Genomic DNA, 8,439 nt, shown 5'->3' on the forward strand with positions numbered 1-8,439 from the left:
AAATACGTTATAACTGGAAAAAGTAGGTTAATTTAGCCGTATATTAGAGTTGTTTGCAAACACCCAAACGATTTTAGGTGAAATAAATAGTTTCTACTCGTACCGGTTACTTTTACCGTGATGACAATCCTTTGTTATCCAAAGCGTATAAAGATTTTGAATGAACAAAGCAAGCCACTGACTCAGTTTCGAGTATTTTTGGGTGATACGACGAACAACAATAAGCCGACAAAACTAAAGTCCAACGCAGGTTTGGGGAGAAGCCCTCCATGGAATATCGCAGTAAAACTTACTTTAGCCCAGTCTGAGCGTATTTCAGAACGGGGCCTGTGGCATGTGCATCCCAACACGATGGCTATTTCAGCTACTGAAAATGATTCCAGCTGGATTTTGCAGAATCACTCCTCCTATTTAACCGCGAAGCATCAATTCGCCAACAGTAAATATTTCTAGTGTAGACTTTTGCTGGCTTCGGTATGAATTTATGTATGTCTTCCAGCGAGTACTCAAATATATATCAATGCATCATAATGCATATGATCGTAATCCGGCGTGACAACGTGTAAGCCACGTCACACTGTCGTGACGAACGGGTTGGCATAAATGCCGGACTGGCTTATGAAAACCGAACCGCCTGTGTAGCTGAGCGCGCAACGCGTGCCGAATTCCTTGGATTTGTATAGCGTGGCGCTTGCTGCAAAATGGAAAAAGTTCGCGTAAGTTGCAAATGGCTGCTCCCATTCGAGTTCACGCAGATAAAGGCGGTGACATTATTGTTCCTGTGAGCATTTAAAATATCTTCTGATCGCGTGAAAAAACCAACTTGTGAAAAAAGTTTCCAATCTCTTCACAAAGACATTAGAATCTATTACAGCAATTGAAAAGTATGAATTCTGCACCTAAAAAAGACCTTGATTACATCTAAACAAACCCCAACAAATTCTACGTATCTCGATGGTGGCACTAGCTTTAACAACAATGCGTCTGTTGAAACTGCTGAAGAAAAACCTAAGGGACATAATCATGTTTTTATAATTTGGGTTGTTTAGGCTGTCAAATGGCATATCGATGTGACTTAAGGGTAATATGTACCGGGCTACCTTAAAGGATGTATTGTTGTATGTTTGCAAAACATGGCTTCTGCTGACAAATGAATTGAGGATTCTTATTTTCAACCACCGGTGCCATAGAAATGTTGCTGCTCTTGGATAGCGTTAATAGATTAGTAACGGGATGAATAGAGAACGCACAGTAAATACTCCAATCGTGTAAAACATCCAGAAACTTCAACTACGGTGACCCGGTCGTGTTCTGCGCGGGCCTAAATACGGTCTGCCTAGACGAGTGCTGTTCTCTAAGCCTCCTTGTGATGACAATCGCATGACTCAGCATGAGGCTTTGAAAATCATTATGAATAGTTTCATTGTTCTTGGTGCAGCATACCTTCCAGAATGAGGTTTGTGCGTCTCCTGCTGCGCTTGGATAGAAACGTTGCAAAAACTGGCGGCTGACTGATGTCAGTGGCGTTAATGCTGTCAGTTGTTTTGAAACTCAGCTCACTTCTTCACCTTACACCATACGCGCACCGGTTCCAGCTGCTATAGCTTCAATCACAGAATAGGGGGATATTGTGGAATATGTAGCCGGGCATACGTGGTGGTGGCATGCTTAGTTATTTTGGAACTGAGAAATTACGCACTGAAAGCAATAGCTTGGGTTCACGAGTGCTAACGACTGGGATATTCCTGCCAATATCATTGACCACTGCCGAGGGGAAGGTAGCATCGCTGCTTCTTCAGATATAGGCATGCTTGTTACCTGGAGGAAATACATTACTGCTCTTACACTCCTCTCGCAGTGGATTATAGATTTGTTTACTACTTCCAGTCAAAATCTAATTACCCGGTAGAGGACAAAGACGGAACTAGTGACATCGTGGTGATGTATTTCACTTGGATGCAGATAGAAGGATATTTGTTCCCGGAGCAACGAACTAGTGTAAACCTTGAATCATCGGTCAGATCAGCAACAAACTCCGAGACAGATCATAAGGTGAGTGACTGACTTAGTCACTTATGTATTCATGTAATTTAGGTAGGATTGTTGAGGCGTGAATAGGTGGTAATCCTTTGGCATGGGCAATGAGTTTTGTGAAGTCCAACCACATATGGCTGGCATGGATAAGAACCTGATGATTGTTTGGAGGCCTTTTAGCTACAACCGGATTATTAAGGTCACAAGAGTCAGTTACAAATGGGAGCACCGAGACTGATAAACAGTGTCTCAGAAATCATTCCCTAGTTGATGACAATGCTACTGGGGATGAAAATGGGATGGCTACAAGTCACAATAAGTGAAACGGAACTTTGTTTCCATCAAGTTTCAGGGTGTATCGGGACACAGAAGTGGTGTTAGGTTAGGCTTTATTGCTCTTGGAGTAGCAGATTTGACACCAAGTGGCACCAAGCGAGACCACCGTTAGAGACAGTGGGGATAGTTGACCAAGAAGCAATTTTGCCCTGATGAAAGTGAGCTTTCCGAACAGTCGTATCACAGGTAAAACTACTAAAGTTTATTCACAACTGGTGGATGGCATATCCTCAGGCATGATCATACTGTTAAAGTCAGAACATAGCACGACCAGGTGGAAGAATAAACTGAATACACATATTTTAGTTAGGATTCAGCGCTGAGTGGAAGGGGTATGATGGAGTTACAACGCACGCGGTTATGAAGATAACGGACCATCATTGACCGTCAGGATCACGCGCTAATGCATATTTGGGGCCCCACAATCTTCATTCCGTATAGGTATCGGTTTAATTTTTACCGTAAGAAGATAAGATTGGCGACAATGCGTGGAGATATGAGTATCCGTAACGTTTACTTTTCCGCCTAATTACTCTCCTAATCAATTTGACCCTTACACACAGTATTCCCATCCTGTCTGCCTAAATCATACGCGCCAACATCGCGACAGGAATGCGAGCTTGACAAACAGCATTTCGACAACAGATCAACTCCTGTTCTATGAACTTTTAAAGAACGCCATGTGATTTCACATTATTCTTTTAACGTTCCATTCACTGCAACGGCATACATAAGAACAGAACACGGCCGACCTCACACACATCACACGTACGTGAGAACGTAGGCAGGCTCGGGACACCAGCATAGCGCGCGCCGACTGCACGCCGCATCGGCCCTTGGATCCAGCGTCAGGCAACGGACAACAAGGAACAGGAGTGGGCGATAATAATGCCGGCAGAAAACTTCCTGCATCCGGCCTCCCTAAGCTCAAATTCACCAATGACCTTACAAACTGCTTCATTTTTTACGTTGCATTCAAATATCAAAAGCCACTGTTGGTGGCTGGATTAATTTGCCACACATAGTTAACGCCCCATAATCGGTGCCGCGCATAGATAAGCCGAGATTGGCGAGAACGCATAAACTTATGATGCTAAAGGGCCGTCGCTCACCGGACCATAAGGTTATCGTAAATAGTTAATGTCTCATAATAAACGGTGCGCATAAGCACGCACCAAGCACTTGCAATAAGTAGCCGAAGTAAGCAGCAACGTGTGCAGTTAGGAATATGAAGGACTGGCGTTGGCCATCGGGTTGCAATATCATGCGTATTTGTGGCCTAATTATCACTTGCAAGCATAGATACTCGCCTAGGGCCTGTTTAAGTAGCCAGTGGAAGTGCTTTAAAATGATGATCATTCATTGCACTATAATGCGTTATGTGCTAATTTTACTGACCTTTCAAAGGCGAGAGGCGTTACTGAAGATAAATAGCTGTAGTCATGCTTGTGCCCGCCTTTCAGTGCCAGTGATGTGTGCAGGCTAGGCCGTTTGTCTACCCAAATTTCTAATCCGCCGCGTTTTTCTGATGAGTACTTGCTTTTTTGCGAAACTGCACTTTTACTGTTCTGAGATCTTTCAACCATACTTATGAAATGAACTATTCCTTCACAAGCTTTGTCAAGATTAAAGGTGCAAACTTTGGGTACAGCGTGGAATATCAGGAAGTCAGCGGTATCCGACGTTCGTGAGGTTTTAATGACGGCACACCCCGGCTCTGAAATGCGTAGACATCGAAGATGATATTATTGAAACCACAGAGCACACAGAGCACATATTCGCGCAGACTGGGTGACGCATAAGAGAAAACCAGAGCGGAGCAACAACGTGTGTGCATTGAAACTGGAACTACAGGCACAAGTCAAGTACAGGTATAGCAATAGCTCAAGGTCACTCAAAGGGATTAAAATCGGGCCACTGCTTCTAGTCTGGGGCTCGTCGGGTGTACCTGTGTAGCGGTGATACTACTGATGGGGAGGCACGGGAGTAGTATATGTTGTTCGTAGAATTTCGCTTTGCGTCTTTTGAAAAAGGCATATCTGTTGCGGAATTCGTGGAGTTACTTTGGAACATTTACTTGGCTTTGACCGAGTAATGATTAAAGTCGATGAATCTCCAGAAAAGTTCAAGAAGACGCGTTCGGGAGAAGATGGATGTCCAGCTTTTGTAAATAAGATGCAAATTAGAGTTTTGCTTCCCTGTTCAGTGGTCTCTAACCGGTTAGTTGGCATTTCCTAATGAATAACCCCGCAGCGAAGGCCTTCTTCCTTTCACCTGTAGTAGGGAAAAAGAGACATTCAAACATATTGGGTCATCCGACAAACACGCGTAAGCAGATACAGTAAATTTTCTATTGCGCTACGTGAGGAACAATTCTAAGCGAGGTTGTCCAAACTGGAATAATGATTTCGATAAGCATATGATTTGCACGAACAGTGGTTGAGGAGTAGATATTTCCTAGAATATCCGCTATCACAAACAACGCGGAATTTGTTTTTGGTTAGATACCTCAACTCGATTGCACCACTGGCGGCCGTCGGCCGCAAACAAACTGCAGTGCCAAAGTGGGCCGTATTGAGCGTGACCAAGACCTTCAGTAAAGTTTCACCCTAGCCCGTCCCCATAATTTTAACGCCATCTTCAGGCCACAGGCTCAGAGGCTTCGCTAGCTGGACCGCCGTCACACAAGGTTAACCTATACCAGAAAGGCTAAAGGAGACGAGTCAGACCACTTAGATTACTTTTTTGTTAAACATGGTCAGTAAATCCGATGTGACCCTACAAAGGCTGGGGTTACTAGAAGTTTTGTAATTTATTCAACCTCTTGAGACCAATGGTGCTGAGTTATTTGACGTAACAACCTTGAGATCAACTCCGTTTTCCCTCATCTCTAGATTCAAAGAAAAAACTGGACGTTGATCTGAAATGAACCAACACACTTGAGCAGAAGACACTGGTATCCGAGAAAGCTAACAAAATAAAGATCTTGCCGTCGCACCACAGATGCTCACCTTTAGGTCAAGATAATAATTTGTTGCTAGAATCCAGTGAAATATATTCCTGATGCCGAAGCTTTAACTTGGTAGCTCAGCTGAAAAGTTTTACTTGCTGACATGGACTAGGCACCGTAATTCTAGTATATTAGTCGACTCTGTCAGCGCGCCACGGCAGACACAACAGATTACCCACCAAGATCTCACTGTAGCTGAAGTGAAGCTCAAGGTTTCACAGACGTTGTTGGCATGAAGCAGAAAACCCCCATTGGAATATCGACCAATAGGCCAGCCATGAACGGGCGATTTCACTAAATTGCCGATTTTTCTACTACCTACTCCGAAAAGCTCATTTTGCGTATGTTCTGAGCATGTAGAGCTGATTGATGCCAGTTTCTTTCAATGCTTTTCGCTGTTCATGAAAAGTTAAGAAGTGCAACGGTAGACATAAATCACGTCAGAAGATAACAGATAGCCCTCGAATGCTATATAAGCGCATGCAGGCAAGGAAGAAGTGCCCACTCAACTGCGCACTGATGATGTCTCCTCGTATGGTGACGAAACGTTGGCAAGCCAATTGCCAAGCTCGGCGAACAGATCAACAGCCACCTGATCAACAACCAATAAACTCACCCGAGCTGCCAATATTTCAACAAATTACCAACTACTTCGGGCGTTCCACGCTCAAAACAGCCCGTCGATGGGAGACTTTCGCCTGCCGACAAGCCTCCACGCGACAACAACTCTACTTCCTCCATGAATGCCTGCGCAAACACATCCTTCCACGTAGCGTAACCTACCGACCGCCAACAAACCATCCACAAACTTGGGTAATAGCTAGACAGAATGGTAGACGAATGGTCAGACTCATGATTACAGACGCTCACAACCGCATTAGAAAATACGAGAGAATAGCCAACGAACATAGGGAAACCTGCTTGAGGACAATAGGACCAGATCTCATGGAGCAACTTAGCATGGCGGTAGAACGAAGAGTTTTATCCACTGCTAAAAACAAGAAGGCTCATCTAGATAGCAAATTCTCAAGGCCGATTAGAAATCAGGAGTGTGAAAGTAGTCACAATGAAGCCTGGATAAGGAATCTATCCAAAAGGCAACTGACGGAAGCTGAAGAAAATGTTCTCGTCAAAGGACTTAATTTCAACTTCAAAGACGCGACAAACCTGGAATATTTAGCCAGCCTAGAAGCAGCGATGAAATCTCTTGGACTCGACGAAAACGCTCAGCAGCAACTTCGTCAAACTGTCGTCCCAGCCATCGCACGCAACAAACCACTCAACGTGCTTTCCGGCAAAGAAAAAGAAGCAATGAACAAGTTGAAGAGGGATGAAAACATCGTGATTCTACCGGCAGACAAGGGACGCCTAACGGTGATCATGGACAAACCGGACTACATCAATAAAGCAAAGGCACTACTCAACGACACAACTACGTACCGCCGCTTAGAACGCGACCAAAGCAAGCAGCTAGCAAGCAAAATCAATAAGAACTTGAAGCAACTCCAAGATCTCCACAAGATTACAAAAGAGGAATATTGGAGAATGAGAGCTCGTGATTCGGCCATTCCTCGCTTCTACGGACTCCCAAAGGTACACAAAGAATCAATACCTCTCCGGCCAATTGTATCACTTCCTGGAACAGCGACCTACAATCTTTCGAAAGAACTGTGGAAAAGGCTAAAGCATCTCATCGGTGGGTCGCAATACTCAATCAACAATGCGGGACAATTTTTGGAGAAACTAAAACACGTAAGCATCGATCAGGACGAAATAATGGTTTCATTTGATGTCAGCTCACTATTCACGTCTGTAGATCTCGATTCAGCCAAGACAACTGTGGCCGAATTATTGGACAACAACGACACGCCAACTGGATCGCTGGAGAAGGAAGACCTCTGCAGATTACTCGACTTATGCCTGATCACACATTTTGAGTTCAACGGAGAATATTATGAACAACTACGAGGGACACCAATGGGATCGCCGATTTCAGGATTCATTGCAGAAGTCACAATGCAGAAATTGGAACAAATCGTGTTGCCCGATATAAATCCCAAAATATGGGTTCGTTACGTGGACGATACATTCGTGATCATCAAAAGAAGCGAACTGCAACGAGTAATCCAACTGCTAAACAACGTCTTTGACGACATCAACTTCACAACTGAAGAAGAAAACAACGGAAAACTGGCGTTCCTGGACGTCCTTGTCACCAGATTGCCGAACGGACAGCTACAAACTGAAGTCTACAGAAAGGCGACACATACGGACCAAATCCTCAGCTACCACAGCAACCATCCAAATTGCCACAAACAAAGCTGCGTTCGGACACTTTTCAAGCGGATCGAGACACACTGCAGCACAACAGAATCCAAGATCAAAGAAGAAAAGCGCCTATACAGATTGTTTCAGAAAAATGGATACCCGAGGAATTTCATCTGGAGAACACTCAGGAAGCCAAATACGATCGATGCAACAGGACAAAATGCAAGTAAGCGAGTCACACTCCCGTACATCAAGAACACCGCTGAAATGACGGCAAGGCTCTTACGACAGCACAATATATTGGTCGCTTACAAGCCTGCGAGCACTCTAAGGAGGACACTATCAAGACCAAAAGGGAAATTAGATCCAATGGCGAAGAACAATGTCATATACAGGATCCAATGCAAGGACTGCGACAAACGGTATGTAGGACAAACAGGAAGGAAGCTCTCAGCCAGAATACATGAACACAAGCTCGCCACCAAGAGGCACGATCAGTTCTCCCTCATCTCTGCACACAAAGATCAGGAAGGACACGAGTTCGACTGGAGCGGCGTCTGCATATTGGCTCAAGCAAGAACAAAAAACGAACGCGAATTTATGGAAGCACGGTACTCCACCGAAGAGGCGATCAACAAACACATCGAAATTGATCCCATTTACCAGCCACTAAGAGCGAGAGAACTCCAGAACCACCGAGCTTAAAGCTGCAAAATCAACCAGACGAGGAAATCATAAGAGAAGGAGGAAAACATCATTTAAACGGACACATCAATTGGATTGGAGGAAGC

The sequence above is a fragment of the Opisthorchis viverrini genome (assembly GCF_000715545.1).
Source record: "Opisthorchis viverrini unplaced genomic scaffold opera_v5_114, whole genome shotgun sequence".
NCBI classification, from domain to species: Eukaryota; Metazoa; Platyhelminthes; class Trematoda; order Opisthorchiida; family Opisthorchiidae; genus Opisthorchis; species Opisthorchis viverrini.